Consider the following 19,057-nt stretch of genomic DNA (forward strand, 5'->3'; position numbering starts at 1 on the left):
GTGCTGGGCACATCGGTCCCGGCTCCGACCTCTCTGGCGGGTGTTGCTCCACCTCCGCTTCCACTCTCACTCCACCCCCCCTTGCTGCCAGACCTCGCTGAAGCTTGGCGCTACGGGTGGTGGTCGTGAGACCTCCTGTCCCTCAACCGGGTCGTCCTTGGGCACTACCGGTGACGTTGGAACTGTCCACCCCTCGTTCCCCATAAAGTCCGCCTGACCTGCCTTTGGGCTTATGAGGCACACCATGCCTTTTGCCTTCCTGAGGGCCAGGCTCAGATTTTCTATCCGCTCTTTGCAGGGGCCGTGGTCTGCCTCCTCAAACCCCCGTTTGCTCGCTAGCTTCTAAGCTGCCTTTACCTCATGTACTTTCTCCTCCTGCTCCCTAACTTGCCTTGCCAAGCGGGTGTTCTTTTCCCGCAACCTTAACTCATTTCCCTTGGCTTCGGTGACTTAGCACTGTAGGTATTCCAACTGGGCCTTGTGTTCTCCCATTAAATACACTCTCTCCTGATTCAGGGCCTGCAATGCTACCAATAACTTCTCCCCTGCTAGAGCCTTATCCTGGATCTCCAAGGCTGACTCCTTTAACTCGGCTGCCTGTGCTGCAACGAGCCTGTCCAAAAGCTGGACCTGCTTTTTGAAACACATCAGCCAGACTGCCTTCTCTAAAGACTTCTTGTGTTCCTTTCCCTCTGTCCACCTAGCTGCTGCATCTACTGGACGCCCAGCCCTTAACAGAGTGGTGATCCACTTCTTAGTGATATTCACCTTGCTAAACACATAATCAGAAATCCTTTCCTCCATCATGGTTTGTTCATCCGAACCATTGTCTACTGTATCGCAACCCTGCTGCCGGTGTCCTGCCGTGGTCGCCATTTTCTGTAGGGAGTGGCGTGTGGCCAGTCAGTTATGCCCCTGACTGCCTACGAGTGGTTCGAATCGCTCCCACACCCCTGGGTTCTCGACACCGGACTTAGGTGCAGGCGGCGTTACAGGACAAACGGGTAGACAATTGGTTTGGTACAAGAAAACCGTGAACTTTATTAAAACGATGATAAATATTACAAATACTGAGAAAATCACTATGTAGTTACAGGCTTATCAAAAAGAAAATACACTTAAATGGGAATGGGGAACACACGGCACATCGAGGGAAAACAAACTACATTAACAATCCCCTTATCCTTATCCCACCCCTATACCTAACTAGATTAAGCTAAGAGGGGCCAGGAATTCATGCTCACCGAGTCAAAATCTGCTGAGTTAAAACGGTTGTGGGGCTTGGGGTTCGCTCTTTGTGCTCTCTGGGGCCTGCCGTCATCACGTGGTCTCAGGGCGCTGCAAGGACGTCGTCCAGGTAAAGTACCCCGAGATTAAAGTCTTTGCTTGGGTACTTTACCTCGCAGGGATAATGGTTCCTCTTCTTCGGGTGGCTGCAGTTGAAGTTTGCATGAAGATAGTCACAGGTTAGCTGGATTGAAGGCCCGATTATTCGACGCGTTCTTCAATCTTCTTCCAATTCGTCTCGTCTCATCTCATCCCACCTCGTCTGACCTGGTTTGCCCGTGTTTGCCTGGTGCGACACCGGGCGTCCCTGATGGATTTGGGGAAGACACGGGCAGTGGCCAGGCGGCAAGCGTGGGAGGAAGAGAGCAAGAGCCAAGAGGGCAAGAGAGCGTTGGTTACCGATGGGCCTACAATTATACTCCTTCTGATGGCCCTTATCTGTGCACCAAATCAGGTCAATCTATTGTCCAACTTTTGGCAGGCTGTTTTAAATGATTATACCAATCTAAGTTAACTGGCTTTAGATGACCGTTTATCGCACCCGATGGCCCCGATGTCTGGGGTGTATTGTCATTAATGCATTTTAATCGGCCTGTCCAGCCTTGGTGGCTCCCTTAAGCTGTTTCTGATTATTTATGCGGACAAACTAATGGCCTCATGTTTAGGCCTAACTGGGCTTGATCTGTTTCAATCTGACGCAATGCATATTCAGTGTTTGCCTAGCTGTCTGGCTTTTCAAACACAAAGTCCTTTACGCAGAAATGCATTTTAAGTTTCGATTTCCCAAAACTGCCTGTTCTGTGCTGCAGAGTCCAAGCTTTTAAAATCTTACAGGCTTTTGGTCACGAGGTGCGAACGCCATCTTTTGGGTACCCTTTTTAAATTGTCCATACAGGGTCCCTTTTATTAATAACCTTGGGGGAATGTGGGGATTTTGCGAATCCTACACACCCTCACCCATTCCACTCCACCCTCACCCGCTCCACCCAACCCTCACCCATTTCAATCCGCCCTCACCCAATCCACCCCACCCTCACCCACTCCACCCCAATCCAACCCACTCCAATCCACCCTCACCCACTCCAATCTACCCTGACCAACTCCACCCTGTCCTCACCCGCTCCACTCCACCCTCAACCACTCCACCCCACCCTCACCCACTCCAATCCACTCTTACCCACTCCACTCCACCTTCACCCAGTCCAATCCACCCTCACCCACTCCACTCCACCCTCACCCAGTCCAATCCAGCCTAACCCACTCCAATCCACCCTCACCTGCTCCACCCAACCCTCACCCAATTCAATCCACCCTCACCAACTCCACCCTGCCCTCACCCGCTCCACTCCACCCTTACCCACTCTACCGCAACCCAACCCACTCCAATCCACCCTCACCCAATCCACCCCACCCTTACCCACTCCATTAAACCCAACCCACTCCAATCCATTCACACCCACCCCAATGCACCTTCACCCACCCCAATCGACCCTCGCCCACACCAATTCACCCTCACCCACTCCAATACACCCTCACCCACTCCAATCCGCCCTCACCCACTCCACTCCACCCTCACCCAATCCACCCTCACCCAATACACCCTCACACACTCCAATCCACCCTCACCCACCCAACTCCACCGTCACCCACTCCAGTCCACCCTCACCCACTCCACTCCAACCTCAGCCAATCCACCCTCACCCAATCCACCCTCACCCACTCCACTCCACCCTCACCCACTCCACCCTCACCCAATCCAACCTCACCCACTCCACTCCGCCCTCACCCGCTCCACCCTCACCCACTCCACCCTCACCCAATCCACCCTCAGCCAATCCACCCTCACCCACTCCAATCCACCCTCACCCACTCCAGTCCACCCTCACCCACTCCACCCTCACCCACTCCACCCTCACCCAATCCACCCTCAGCCATCCACCCCCACCCACTCCAGTCCACCCTCACCCACTCCACCCTCACCCAATCCACCCTCACCCACTCCACTCCACCCTCACCCACTCCACCATCACCCAATCCAACCTCACCCACTCCACTCCGCCCTCACCCACTCCGCCCTCACCCACTCCACCCTCGCCCAATCCACCCTCAGCCAATCCACCCTCACCCACTCCAATCCACCCTCACCCACTCCAGTCCACCCTCACCCACTCCACCCTCACCCACTCCACCCTCACCCAATCCACCCTCAGCCAATCCACCCTCACCCACTCCAGTCCACCCTCACCCACTCCAGTCCACCCTCACCCACTCCAATCCACCCTCACCCTCTCCACCCTCAACCAATCCACCCTCAGCCAATCCACCCTCGCCCACTCCACCCTCACCCAATCCACCCTCACCCACTCCACTCCGCCCTCACCCACTCCACCCTCACCCACTCCACCCTCACCCAATCCACCCTCAGCCAATCCACCCTCACCCACTCCACTCCACACTCACCCACAATTCACAATTCACAATTCAAATCGCTTTATTGGCATGATAAGTTACATCTTATGTTGCCAAAGCATCAAAATACATTTATGGTTTAGCACATAAACGCAGTTCTATTCATACAGTGTATAAACAGGTATATCCCTGAGTGTATAAATATACATTTGCATTGTTTATATATATTCTTTTCTTAGTTTACTGGTTGTCCCTCTGTTCATGGCAAGCTGTAACATAGTGTCCACACTCACCCACTTCAATCCACCCTCACCCACCACAATCCACCCTCACCCACTCCACTCCACCCTCACCCACTCCACCCTCACCCACTCCACTCCACCCTCACCCACTCCACCCTCACCCACTCCACTCCACCCTCACCCGCTCCCATCCACCCTCACCCGCTCCCATCCACCCTCATCCACTCCAATCTACCCTTTCTCACTCCACTCCACCCTTTTCTATTCCATTCTACGCTTTCCCACTCTAATGTTCCCTTACCCACTACTTTCTAGGCTTACGCTCTCCAATCTACCGTTACCCATCCCAATACCCTTTAGCTCATTCCAATATTCACCCTTACCCGCCCCAAAACACCATTACTCCCCCCACTATTCGCCCTTGCCCAACACATTACTAGAGTTAGCCGTTGATAATTCCTGTTACTCTATGTTATCGGTGATTCTTTATTGAAGCTTCATTCACTAGAAATTCATAAAACTTGAAATATACAATGACCCATTGCACCATGTTACAGGGCTGAGGGCAATGTGCAAGGTCCAGGGAAGTGTGGACACTGAATACACCTAGAAATCCTCACACATTGAGTTGGTGATTTGAACTGTGGAACCGCGAGGAACTGCGGGTGGAGTCCGAGCTCATTCCGCACAGAGAGGTAGATTCAGTGGGAAATCAGCCCAGACTGCTTCACATGGTTGGTGGATGTTTTCAAAGAATCACCATCAGAGGGCAGGGGAGAAGGTCACCCACCAACACTGTCCAGCACAGCACAAACACCAAGGGAGGGCAGGTAAACAACTGCAGGAAAATATTGCAAATCTGATCCTCCACACAACAAAAAAATAGTTCTAACGTGTGGCTGCCCATTCAAACATCAAATTAAGCTGATGCTTCTTGGAACATCAATCACTCAGCCAGTTATAAGCTGCACATCTCATTGAATCTTACAAAAAAAATATCAAATGTGCGAAATGTCATAAACCTGACAGCTGTTTTCTAACCCTTACACATGGTACTCTGGTAGTCTGAATCACCTAGGTGTCAGCCGTGGTTCAGTCGGTAGAAACATAGAAACATAGAAAAATAGGAGCAGGAGTCGGCCATTCGGCCCTTCAAGCCTGCTCCGCCATTCAATATGATCATGGCTGATCCTCTGCCTCTCGCCTCTAAATGGTAGAGGTGGTGGGTTCATGTCCCACTCCTTTGAGACTGTAGCACACAATCCAGACCGCCACTGCAGTGCTGAGGGAGTGCTGCACTGTCAGGGGCAGTACTGAGGGAATGCTGCACTGTTGAAGGTGCCATTTTTTGGATGAGGCGTTAAACCCTGTCTGCCCCCTCTGGTGGATGGAAAAAATCCCACGGCACTATTTCAAAGAAGAGCAGGGGAGTTCTCCCAATGTCCTAGCCAATGTTTATCCTTCAATCAACATAACTGAAAAACAGGTTATGTGGTCATTATCTCATTGCTGTTTGTGGAATTATAGAATCATAGAAATTTACAGCACAGAAGGAGGCCGTTTCAGCCCATCTTGTCCGCGCCGGCCGACAAAGAGCTATCCAGCCTAATCCCACTTTCCAGCTCCTGGTCTGTAGCTCTGTAGGTTACGGCACTTCAAGTTCACATCCAAGTACTTTTTAAATGTGGTTAGGGTTTCTGCCTCTACCACCCTTTCAGGCAGTGAGTTCCAGACACCCACCACCCTCTGGGTGAAGAAATTTCCCCTCAAATCCCCTCTAATCCATCCACCAATTACTTTAACTCTATGCCCCCTGGTTTTTGACCCCTCTGCTAAGGGAAATAGGTCCTTCCTATCCACTCTCTCTCGGCCATTCATAATTTTATACACCTCAATTAGGTCTCCCCTCAGCTTCCTCTGTTCCTAAGAAAACAACCCCAGCCTATTCAATCTTTCCTCATAGCTAAAATTCCCCAGTCCTGGCAACATCCTCGTAAATCTCCTCTGCACCCTCTCTAGTGCAATCACATTTTTCCTGTAATGTGATGACCAGAATTGCACGCAGTTCTCTAGCTGTGCCCTAACAAGTGTTTGTTTGATGCAGTTTAAGCATAACCTCCCTGCTCTTGTATTGTATGCCACGGCTAATAAAGGCAAGCATTCCGTATGCCTTCTTAACCACCTTATCTACCTGGCCTGTTACCTTCAGGGATCTGTGGACATGCACTCCAAGGTCCCTTTGTTCCTCTACACTTCGCAGTGTCCTACCATTTAATGTGTATTCCCTTACCTTGTTAGCCCTCCCAAAATGCATTACCTCACACTTCTCCGGATTGAATTCCATTTGCCACTGTTCTCCCCACCTGACCTGAAGATTGATATCTTCCTGCAGTCTACAGCTTTCTTCTTCCGTATCAACCACACGGCCGATTTTAGTATCATCTGCAAACTTCTTTATCATACCCCCTACATTCAAGTCTAAATCATTGACATATACCACAAAAAGCAAGGGACCTAGTACTGAGCCCTGCGGAACCCCACTGGAAACAGCCTTCCAGTCAGAAAAACACCCTTCGACCATTACCCTCTGCTTCCTGCCTCTGAGCCAATTTTGGATCCAACCTGCCACTTTGCCCTGGATTCCATGGGCTTTTAACTTCGTGACCAGTCTGCCATGTGGCACCTTATCAAAAGCCTTGCTAAAACCCATATACACTACATCAAACACACTACCCTCATCGACCCTCCTTGGAATCTTGCTGTGCACACATTGGCCGCCATGTTTCCATTCATTACAACAGTGACTACATTTCAAAAATACTTAGTTGGCTGTGAAACGCTTTGGGACGTCCTGAGGTCATGAAATACACTATCTAAATTTCCTTTCCTTTCCTCCTGCTCAAACCCTAACCAAAACAATACTACTTGGCTATTGTGTGTTTGTAGTGACCTGACAGGTCAGTCATTCTGACGGGTTATAGGTGGAGTCTGTGGGGAAATGCCTGAAAGTCACAACACGTTCTGAGAATGTGGACCAGTAGCATACATTGGACATGACAGTTTAAAATTAGACCCCCACCCCACTAACAATAGGATAACATGGAAAGTTTTGGATCAAATGTCACATATTCCAAAATTCCAATCCCTGGAAACTGACCTACTGCTTGTCAAGAGCAAGAGCATGTGGAACAGCTGACAACTGTTGTCACGGCAATGATATCAAATGATGTCATAGCTCGAGGCTCCAGCCAGCTATCAGAATGATGTTGACTATAAGTGGAAACTACTCCCTGTTTCATCCCTGCACTCATGCATCCTCGTGGCAGGGAGATAGAATGGCTGGCAACTCTCGTGATCAAGACATCATGTTACTTTTGGCAGCCAAGCCAATCAAACATTCCCTATCAGCACCAGCAAGTTAATAAGAGTTAACTAAACCTCCTTCAGGGGAGGAACATTCGAACATCTGAAAGTAAAGATTTTCTGACCTCTTGCTTTGCCTCATGTTTATGATTTACTAACTCACATTTGGTGTGTGGGGCCTGTTTCACTCCATCAAGCCCAAGGCATTCTTTCCGAGATTCTCAGGTTTTTAAATATGCATTTCAAAATAATATTTCAAGTCTTATTTTCTTTCATTTACCTTTTATAAAGTGGCCTGCAGGTGAGAGGCTCTCTTTAAAGGGGACACTGTTGGTAAGGCACCTCTTTAAAGGGGAGACTGTTAGTACGTCATCTCTTTAAAGGGGAGACTGTTAGTACGTCATCTCTTTAAAGGGGACACTGTTGGTAAGGCACCTCTTTAAAGGGGAGATTGTTAGTACGTCATCTCTTTAAAGGGGACACTGTTGGTAAAGCACCTCTTTAAAGGGGAGACTGTTAGTATGTCATCTCTTTAAAGGGAACACTGTTGGTAAAGCACCTCTTTAAAGGGGAGACTGTTAGTACGTCATCTCTTTAAAGGGGACATTGTTGGTACGTCATCTCTTTAAAGGGGAGACTGTTAGTACGTCATCTCTTTAAAGGGGAGACTGTTAGTACGTCATCTCTTTAAAGGGGAGACTGTTAGTATGTCATCTCTTTAAAGGGGAGACTGTTAGTACGTCATCTCTTTAAAGGGGAGACTGTTAGTACGTCATCTCTTTAAAGGGGAGACTGTTAGTACGTCATCTCTTTAAAGGGGAGACTTTTAGTACGTCATCTCTTTAAAGGGGAGACTGTTAGTACGTCATCTCTTTAAAGGGGACACTGTTGGTACGTCATCTCTTTAACGGGGAGACTGTTAGTACGTCATCTCTTTAAAGGGGAGACTTTTAGTATGTCATCTCTTTAAAGGGGAGACTTTTAGTACGTCATCTCTTTAAAGGGGACACTGTTGGTAAGGCACCTCTTTAAAGGGGACACTGTTAGTACGGCATCTCTTTAAAGGGGACACTGTTGGTACAGCACCTCTTTAAAGGCGACACTGTTAGTATGACATCTCTTTAAAGGCGACACTGTTGCTATGTCACCATATGAAAGTAAATCTGTGTGACTGTCGCTCGATTTTTCCTATCCCATTATAGAATTGCCTGCCCCCAAATGCATCTCACACTTAGGGAATGATCTGAACCTTTCTCCATCCTCTACATATTCCCAAAAGGAGAATCCAGTAAGGTCCCCATGTGTGTTTGTGTAGGAATCAGGGGTGAGCCTTGACCGTGTCCTGGTTTTGTATAAATACAGGGCACTGACAAGCACTTTCATCTGGTCGGTGTGGGCTGAATTCAAACGTAGATGCTACAGGTGAAAGGCCAGAGGTCAACCCATTGCATCACCCAGTGCACCCTCTTAACATTTGAACTGATAAAGGAAGTGCCAACAAGGCACAATCAGCGCCTTTTGTCAACATTTACATGGTTAGTGTATTGACTGCTCCAGGCTCTGATCCTACCTGCAGCCGATGAAGCCTGCTGTGAACTGATTGCCTCCCTCCAATTTATCTTCTCTAAAAGCTTTGATTATGTTGCCATCTGCTGCTCCCTCCCAATTGATCGCTCTTCCTATGTGGGCAGAGGGAGTGAGTGTTGGCACGGTTTGCAACCCTGGGAGGCACAACGTGCTCTTCAGAGCAGAGGTTGGTGGATATAAGTCTGGAGGAAAAGCCCTGGTTGTTGTGTTCCCCTCCACTGGACCGGAGGAGCAACTCTAAAGACAACTTCACTATGATCAGCTAACCCAGCAAACACACAATATGGGCTCTTCCCACTTATTCTCACTAGATAAACTGACACAACAATAAAGGTTACATCAAAGCCAATGTTTGCTTCCAGATTCCCATCCGTTTCTAAACAAGGAGGCTCTTCATTTACAATAAAAGTCACATTTTTCAGCTGAAACGGCAGCTCCCAGAGATATCTCTCCCAGTGATATATCTCCCAGTGACACCTCTCCCAGTGACACATCTCTCACTGACATCTCCCCCAGCGACAAGTCTCCCAATGATATCTCTCCAAGTGAAACCTCTCCCAGTGACACCTCACCCAGTGACATCTCTCCCAGTGACATCTCTCCCAGTGACACCTCTCCAAGTGAAATCTCTCTCAGTGACTCCTCTCCCAGTGACACCTCTCCCAGTGACATCTCTCCCAGTGCCACCTCTCCAAATGAAATCTCTCTCAGTGACTCCTCTCCCAGAGATGTCTCTCCCAGTGCCACCTCTCCTAGTTAATCCTCTCCCAGTGGTTCCTCTCCCACTGACACCTCTCCCAGTGACATCTCTCCCAGTGACATCTCTCCCAGTGAAACCTCTCCCAGTGACACCTCTGCCAGTGACTCCTCTCCCAGTGACACCTCTCCCAGTGACATTTCTCCCAGTGATATCTCTCCCAGTGACATCTCTCCCAGTGACATCTTTCACAGTAACATCTCTCACAGTGACACCTCTCCGAGTGACTCCTCTCCCAGTGACACCTCTCCGAGTGACTTCTCTCTGAGTGACTTCTCTCTCAGTGACACCTCTCCCAGTGACACCGCTCACAGTGACATCTCTCCCAGTGACATCTCTCCAAGTGACATCTCTCCAAGTGACATCTCGCCCAGTGACATCGCTCCCAGTGACTCCCCTCCCAGTGACATCTCTCCCTGTGACTCCCCTCCCAGTGACATCTCTCCCTGTGACATCTCTCCCAGTGACATCTCTCCCAGTGACATCTCTCCCAGTGACATCTCTCCAAGTGGCATCTCGCCCAGTGACATCTCTCCCAGTGACTCCTCTCCCAGTTACACCTCTCCCAGTGACAGCTCTCCCAGTGACATCTCTCCCAGTGACATCTCTCACAGTGAAATCTCTCCCAGTGACATCTCTCCCAGTGATATCTCTCCCATTGACATCTCTCCCAGTGACATCTCTCCCAGTGACACCACTCCCAGTGATATCTCTCCCAGTGACATCTCTCCCAGTGACATCTTTCCCAGTGACATCTCTCCCAGTGACATCCCTCCCAGTGACATTTTTTCAGTAACACCTCTCCCAATGAAATCTCTCCCAGTGACACCTCCGCCAGTGACTTCTCTCCCAGGGACTTCTCTCACATTGACTCCACTCCAAGTGACATCTCTCCCAATGACTCCTTTCCCAGTGATATCTTTCCCAGTGACATCTCATCCAGTGACATCTCTCCCAGTGAATTCTTTCCCAGTGACACCTCTCCCAGTGATATCTCTCACAGTGACACCTCTGCCAGTGACATCTCTCCCAATGACATCTCTCCCAGTGACATCTCTCCCAGTGACATCTCTCCAAGTGACATCTCGCCCAGTGACATCTCTCCCAGTGACTCCTCTCCCAGTTACACCTCTCCCAGTGACAGCTCTCCCAGTGACATCTTTCCCAGTGACATCTCTCCCAGTGACATCTCTCCCAGTGACATCTTTCCCAGTGACATCTCTCCCTGTGACATCTCTCCCAGTGACATCTCTCCCAGTGACATCCCTCCCAGTGACATCTTTCCCAGTGACATCTCTCCCAGTGACTTCTCTCCCAGTGACATCTCTCCAAGTGACATCTCGCCCAGTGACATCTCTCCCAGTGACTCCTCTCCCAGTTACACCTCTCCCAGTGACAGCTCTCCCAGTGACATCTCTCCCAGTGACATCTCTCCCAGTAACATCTCTCCCAGTGATATCTCTCCCAGTGATATCTCTCCCATTGACATCTCTCCCAGTGACATCTCTCCCAGTGACACCACTCCCAGTGACATCTCTCCCAGCGACATCTCTCCCAGTGACATCTTTCCCAGTGACATCTCTCCCAGTGACATCCCTCCCAGTGACATTTTTTCAGTAACACCTCTCCCAATGAAATCTCTCCCAGTGACACCTCCGCCAGTGACTTCTCTCCCAGGGACTTCTCTCACATTGACTCCACTCCAAGTGACATTTCTCCCAATGACTCCTTTCCCAGTGATATCTTTCCCAGTGACATCTCATCCAGTGAAATCTCTCCCAGTGAATTCTTTCCCAGTGACACCTCTCCCAGTGATATCTCTCACAGTGACATCTCTCCCAGTGACATTTCTCCCAGTGACATCTCTCCCAGTGACATCTCTCCAAGTGACATCTCGCCCAGTGACATCTCTCCCAGTGACTCCTCTCCCAGTTACACCTCTCCCAGTGACAGCTCTCCCAGTGACATCTTTCCCAGTGACATCTCTCACAGTGACATCTCTCCCAGTGACATCTCTCCCAGTGATATCTCTCCCAGTGATATCTCTCCCATTGACATCTCTCCCAGTGACATCTCTCCCAGTGACACCACTCCCAGTGACATCTCTCCCAGTGACATCTCTCCCAGTGACATCTTTCCCAGTGACATCTCTCCCAGTGACATCCCTCCCAGTGACATTTTTTCAGTAACACCTCTCCCAATGAAATCTCTCCCAGTGACACCTCCGCCAGTGACTTCTCTCCCAGGGACTTCTCTCACATTGACTCCACTCCAAGTGACATCTCTCCCAATGACTCCTTTCCCAGTGATATCTTTCCCAGTGACATCTCATCCAGTGAAATCTCTCCCAGTGAATTCTTTCCCAGTGACACCTCTCCCAGTGATATCTCTCACAGTGACATCTCTCCCAGTGACATTTCTTCCAGTGACATCTCTCCCAGTGACATCTCTCCAAGTGACATCTCGCCCAGTGACATCTCTCCCAGTGACTCCTCTCCCAGTTACACCTCTCCCAGTGACAGCTCTCCCAGTGACATCTTTCCCAGTGACATCTCTCACAGTGACATCTCTCCCAGTGACATCTCTCCCAGTGATATCTCTCCCAGTGATATCTCTCCCATTGACATCTCTCCCAGTGACATCTCTCCCAATGACACCACTCCCAGTGACATCTCTCCCAGTGACATCTCTCCCAGTGACATCTTTCCCAGTGACATCTCTCCCAGTGACATCCCTCCCAGTGACATTTTTTCAGTATCACCTCTCCCAATGAAATCTCTCCCAGTGACACCTCCGCCAGTGACTTCTCTCCCAGGGACTTCTCTCACATTGACTCCACTCCAAGTGACATCTCTCCCAATGACTCCTTTCCCAGTGATATCTTTCCCAGTGACATCTCATCCAGTGACATCTCTCCCAGTGAATTCTTTCCCAGTGACACCTCTCCCAGTGATATCTCTCACAGTGACACCTCTGCCAGTGACATCTCTCCCAATGTCATCTCTCACATTGACTCCTCTCCAAGTGATAACACTCCCAGTGACATCTCTCTCAGTTATTTCACTCCAAGTGACATCTCTCCCAGTGACACATCTCCCAGTGACATCTCTCCCAGTGACCTCTCTCCCAGTGACATCTCTCCCAGTGAAACCTCTCCCAGTGACATCTCTACCAGTGACAACTCTCCCCGTGAAATCTCTCCCAGTGACACCTCTCCCAGTGACTCCTCTGTCAGTGACTCATCACCAAGTGACGTCTCTCCCAGTGACTCCTCTCCCAGTGACATCTCTCCCATTGACACCTCCCCAGTGACATTTCTCCCAGTGACATCTCTACCAGTGACATCTCTCCCAGTGATATTTTTCGCAGTAACATCTCTCCCAGTGACACCTCTCCCAGTGACTCCTCTCCCAGTGACACCTCTCCCAGTGACATTTCTCCCAGTGACATCTCTACCAGTGACATCTCTCCCAGCGACATCTTTTACAATGATATCCCTCACAGTGACACCTCACCCAGTGACACCTCTCCCAGTGACTCCTCTCCCAGTGAATTCTCTCCCAGTGACACCTCCCCAGTGACATCTCTCCTAGTCATATTTTTCACAGTAACATCTCTCCCAGTGATACCTCTCCCAGAGACTCCTCTGCCAGTGACATCTCTCCCAGTGACACCTCTCCCAGGGACATTTCTCCCAGTGACATCTCTCCCAGTGACATCTCTCCCAGTGACATCTTTCACAGTGTCATCTCTCACAGTGACACCTCTCTGAGTGAATGCTCTCCCAGTGACACCTCTCCCAGTGCCACCTCTCCCAGTGACAACTCTCCCAGTGACATATCTCCAATTGGCATCTCTCCCAGTGAGATTATTTGGCAGTGATATCGCTCCCAGTGACATCTCTCACAGTGACTCCTCTCCCAGTGACACCTCTCCCAGTGACACCTCTCCCAGTGACATCTCTCCCAGTGACATCTCTCCAAGTGTCATCTCTTCCAGTGAGATCTTTGACAGTGACATCGCTCCCAGTGACATCTCTCACAGTGACTCCTCTCCCAGTGACACCTCTCCCAGTGACACCTCTCCCAGTGACATCTCTCCCAGTGACATCTCTCCCAGTGACATCTTTCACAATGACATCTCTCCCAGTGACATCTCTCCCAGTGACATCTCACCCAGTGACACCTCTCCCACTGGCATCTCTCCCAGTGACATTTTTCCCAGTGACACCTCTCCCATTGACATCTCTCCCAGTGAGATCTCTCCCAGTGAAACCACTCACAGTGACATCTCTCCCAGTGACATCTCTCCCAGTGAGATCTTTCCCAGTGACATCTCTCCCAGTGAGATCTTTCCCAGTGACATCTCTTCCAGTGAAATCCCTCCCAGTGATATCTTTTCAGTAAAACCTCTCCCAATGATATCTCTCCTAGTGAAATTTTTCCCAGTGACACCTCTCCCATTGACATCTCTCCCAGTGACATCTCTCCCAGTGACATCTTTCCCAGTGATATCTTCCCCAGTGACATCTCATCCAGTGACATCACTCCCAGTGACTTCTTTCCCAGTGATACCTCTCCCAGTGAAAACTCTCCCAGTGCCATCTCTCTCGATGATTTCACTCCAAGTGACATTTCTCCCAATGACAGCTATCCCAGTGGCACCTCTCCCAGTGACTCCTCTCTCAGTGACTCCTCACCCAGTGACATCTCTCCCAGTGATGCCTCTCCCAGTGACATCTCTCCCAGTGACACATCCTCCAGTGACATCTCTCCCAGTGACATCTCTCCCAGTGACTCCTCTCCAGTGACACCTCTCCCAGTGACACCTCTCCCAGTGACACCTCTCCCAGTGACATCTCTCCCAGTGACACCTCTCCAGTGACACCTCTCTCAGTGACTCCTCTCCAGTGACACCTCTCCCAGTGACACCTCTCCCAGTGACACCTCTCCCAGTGTTACCTCTCCCAGTGACATCTCTCCCAGTGACATCTCTCCCAGTGACATCTCTCCCAGTGACATCATTGCCAGTTAATTCTCTCCCAGTGACACTTTACCCAGTGACACATCACCCAATGACACCTCCCCAGTGAAATCTCCTCCAGAGAAATCTCTCCCAATGTCATCTCTCACATTGACTCCTCTCCAAGTGAAAACTCTCCCAGTGCCATCTCTCTCGATGATTTCACTCGAAGTGACATTTCTCCCAATGACACCTTTCCCAGTAAAAACTCTCCCAGTGACATCTCTCCCAGTGATATCTCTCCCAGTGAAACCTCTCCCAGTGACATCTCTCCCAGTGACAACTCTCCCAGTGAAACCTTTCCCAGTGGCACCTCGCCCATTGACTCCTCTCTCAGTGACTCCTCACCCAGTGACATCTCTCCCAGTGATACCTCTACCAGTGACTTCTCTCCCAGTGACTCCTCTCCCACTGACACCTCTCCCAGTGAAACCTCTCCCAGTGACACCTCTCCCAGTGAAACCTCTCCCAGTGACACCTCTCCCAGTGACATGTCTCCCAGTGAATCCTCTCCCAGTGACATCATTCACAGTGACACCTCCCAAGTGACATTTCTCCCAGTGATATTTTTCACAGTAACATCTCTTCCAGTGACACCACTCCCAGAGACTCCTTTCCCAGTGACACCTCTCCCAGTGACACCTCTCCCAGTGACATTTCTCCCAGTGACATCTCTCCCACTGACATCTCTCCCAGTGACATCTTTCACAGTGACATCTCTAACAGTGACAACTCACCCAGTGACATCTCTCCCAGTGACTCCTCTCCCAGTGACATCTCTCCCAGTGACATCTCTCCCAGTGACACCTCTCCCGGAGACATCTCTCCCAGTGGCATTTTTCTCCGTGACACCTCTCCCATTGAATACTCTCCCAGTGACATCTCTCCCAGTATCACCACACCCAGTGACATCTCTCCCAGTGACACCTCTCCCATTGACATCTCTCCCAGTGACATCTCTCACAGTGACACCTCTCCCAGTGACATCTCTCCAAATGATATCTCTCCCAGTGACATCTTACCCAGTGACACATCTCCCAATGAAACCTCCCCAGTGATATCTCCTCCAGTGAAATCTCTCCCAATGTCATCTCTCACATTGACTCCTCTCCAAGTGAAAACTCTCCCAATGCCATCTCTCTTGATGATTCATTCCAAGTGACATTTCTCCCAATGACACCTTTCCCAGTGAAACCTCTCCCAGTGACATGTCTCCCAGTGACATCAGTCCAAGTGACATCTCTCCCATTGAGATTATTTGGCAGTGATATCGCTCCCAGTGACATCTCTCTGAGTGACTCCTCTCCCAGTGTCACCTCACCCAGTGACACCTCTCCCAGTGACATTTCTCCCAGTGACATCTCTCCCAGTGACATCTCTCCCAGTGACATCTTTCACAATTACATCTCTCACAGTGACACCTCTCCGAGTGACTCCTCTCCCAGTGAAACCTCTCCCAGTGCCACCTCTCCCAGTGACATTTCTCCCAGTGACATCTCTCCCAGTGACATCTCTCCCAGTGACATCTTTCACAGTGACATGTCTCACACTGACACCTCACCCAGTGACATCTCTCCCAGTGACTCCTCTCCCAGTGACATCTCTCCCAGTGATATTTTTCGCAGTAACATATCTTCCAGTGACACCTCTCCCAGAGACTTCTCTCTGAGTGACACCGCTCCCAGTGACACCTCTCCCAGTGACATCTCTCCCAGTGACATCTCTCCCAGTGACACCTCTCCCAGTGACATCTCTCCCAGTGAAACCTCTCTCATTGACACCTCTCCCGGACACATCTCTCCCAGTGGCATTTTTCTCTGTGACACCTCTCCCATTGAAATCTCTCCCAGTGACATCTCTCCCAGTGACACCACACCCAGTGACATTTCTCCCAGTGACATCTCTCCCAGTGAGATCTTTCGCAGTGACATCATTGCCAGTGAAATCCCTCCTTGTGACATTTTTTCAGTAACACCTTTCCCAATGAAATCTCTCCCAGTGTCATATTTTGAAGTGACACCTCTCCCATTGACATCTCTCCCAGTGACATCTCTCACAGTGACACCTCTCCCAGTGACATCTCTCCAAATGATATCTCTCGCAGTGAAACCTTACCTAGTGACACATCTCCCAATGACACCTCCCCAGTGAAATCTCCTCCAGTGAAATATCTCCCAATGTCATCTCTCACATTGACTCCTCTCCAAGTGAAAACTCTTCCAGTGACATCTCTCCCAGTGACATCTCTCCAAGTGAAACCTCTCCCAGTGACATTTCTCCCAGTGACATCTCTCCAAGTGAAACCTCTCCCAGTGACATCTCTCCAAGTGAAACCTCTCCCAGTGACATTTCTCCCAGTGACATCTCTCCAAGTGAAACCTCTCCCAGGGACATCTCTACCAGTGACAACTCTGCCAGTGGAACCTCCCGCAGTGACACCTCTCCCAGTGACTCCTCTCTCAGTGACTCCTCACCCAGTGATATCTCTCCCAGTGAAGCCTCTCCCAGTGACTTCTCTCCCAGTGACACGTCCCCCAGTGATATCTCTCCCAGTGACATCTCTCCCAGTGACATCTCTCCCAGTGACATCTCTCCCAGTGACATCTTTCGCAGTGACATCTCTCACAGTGACACCTCTCCGAGTGAATTCTCTCCCAGTGACAGCTCACTCAGTGACACCTCTCCCAGTGACATCTCTCCCAGTGACATCTCTCCCAAAGACATCTCTCCCATTGACATCTTTGGCAGTGACATCTCTCCCAGTGACATCTGTCCCAGTGAAATCTTTCACAGAGACATCTCTCACAGTGACACATCTCCAAGTGACTGCTCTCCCAGTGACACCTCTCCCAGTGACACCGCTCCCAGTGAAATCTCTCGCAGTGACATCTCTCCCAGTGACATCTTTCCCAGTGACATCTCTCCCAGTTACATCTCTCACAGTGACATCTTTCACAGTGACATCTCTCACAGTGAGACCTCTCTGAGTGAATCCTCTCCCAGTGACAATTCTCCCAGTGTCACTTCTCCCAGTGACATCTCTCCCAGTGACATCAGTCCAAAGGACATCTCTCCCAGTGAGATTATTTGGCAGTGACATCGCTCCCAGTGACATCTCTCTGAGTGACTCCTCTCCCAGTGTCACCTCACCCAGTGACACCTCTCCCAGTGACATTTCTCCCAGTGACATCTCTCCCAGTGACATCTCTCCCAGTGACATCTTTCACAATGACATCTCTCACAGTGACACCTCTCCGAGTGACTCCTCTCCCAGTGAAACCTCTCCCAGTGCCACCTCTCCCAGTGACATTTCTCCCAGTGACATCTCTCCCAGTGACATCTCTCCCAGTGACATCTTTCACAGTGACATCTCTCACACTGACACCTCACCCAGTGACATCTCTCCCAGTGACTCCTCTCCCAGTGACATCTCTCCCAGTGATATTTTTCGCAGTAACATATCTTCCAGTGACACCTCTCCCAGAGACTTCTCCCCCGGTGACACCGCTCCCAGTGACACCACTCCCAGTGACATTTCTCCCAGTGACATCTCTCCCAGTGACATCTCTCCCAGTGACATCTTTCACAGTGACATCTCTCACAGTGACACCTCACCCAGTGACATGTCTCCCAGTGACTCCTCTCCCAGTGACATCTCTCCCAGTGACACCTCCCGAGTGACATTTCTCCCAGTGATATTTTTCGCAGTAACATCTCTTCCAGTGACACCACTCCCAGAGACTCCTCTCCCAGTGACACCTCTCCCAGTGACACCTCTCCCAGTGACATTTCTCCCAGTGACATCTCTCCCAGTGACATCTCTCCCAGTGACATCTTTCACAAGGACATCTCTCACAGTGACACCTCTCCGAGTTACTCCTCTCCCAGTGAAACCTCTCCCAGTGCCACCACTCCCAGTGACATCTCTCCCAGTGACATCAGTCCAAGTGACATCTCTCCCAGTGAGATTATTTGGCAGTGACATCGCTCCCAGTGACATCTCTCTGAGTGACTCCTCTCCCAGTGTCACCTCACCCAGTGACACCTCTCCCAGTGACATCTCTCCCAGTGACATCTCCTCAAGTGTCATCTCTTCCAGTGAGATCTTTGACAGTGACGTTGCTCCCAGTGACATCTCTCGCAGTGACATCTCTCCCAGTGACTTCTCTCCCAGTGACATCTCTCACAGTGACATCTTTCCCAGGGACATCTCGCCCAGTTACATCTCTCCCAGTGACATCTCTCTGAGTGACTCCTCTCCCAGTGTCACCTCACCCAGTGACACCTCTCCCAGTGACATTTCTCCCAGTGACATCTCTCCCAGTGACATCTCTCCCAGTGACACCTTTCACAATGACATCTCTCACAGTGACACCTCTCCGAGTGACTC

Source organism: Somniosus microcephalus, chromosome 13 (assembly GCF_052327205.1).
Source record: "Somniosus microcephalus isolate GS21.2 chromosome 13, FLI_Smic_1.0, whole genome shotgun sequence".
Lineage (NCBI taxonomy): Eukaryota > Metazoa > Chordata > Chondrichthyes > Squaliformes > Somniosidae > Somniosus > Somniosus microcephalus.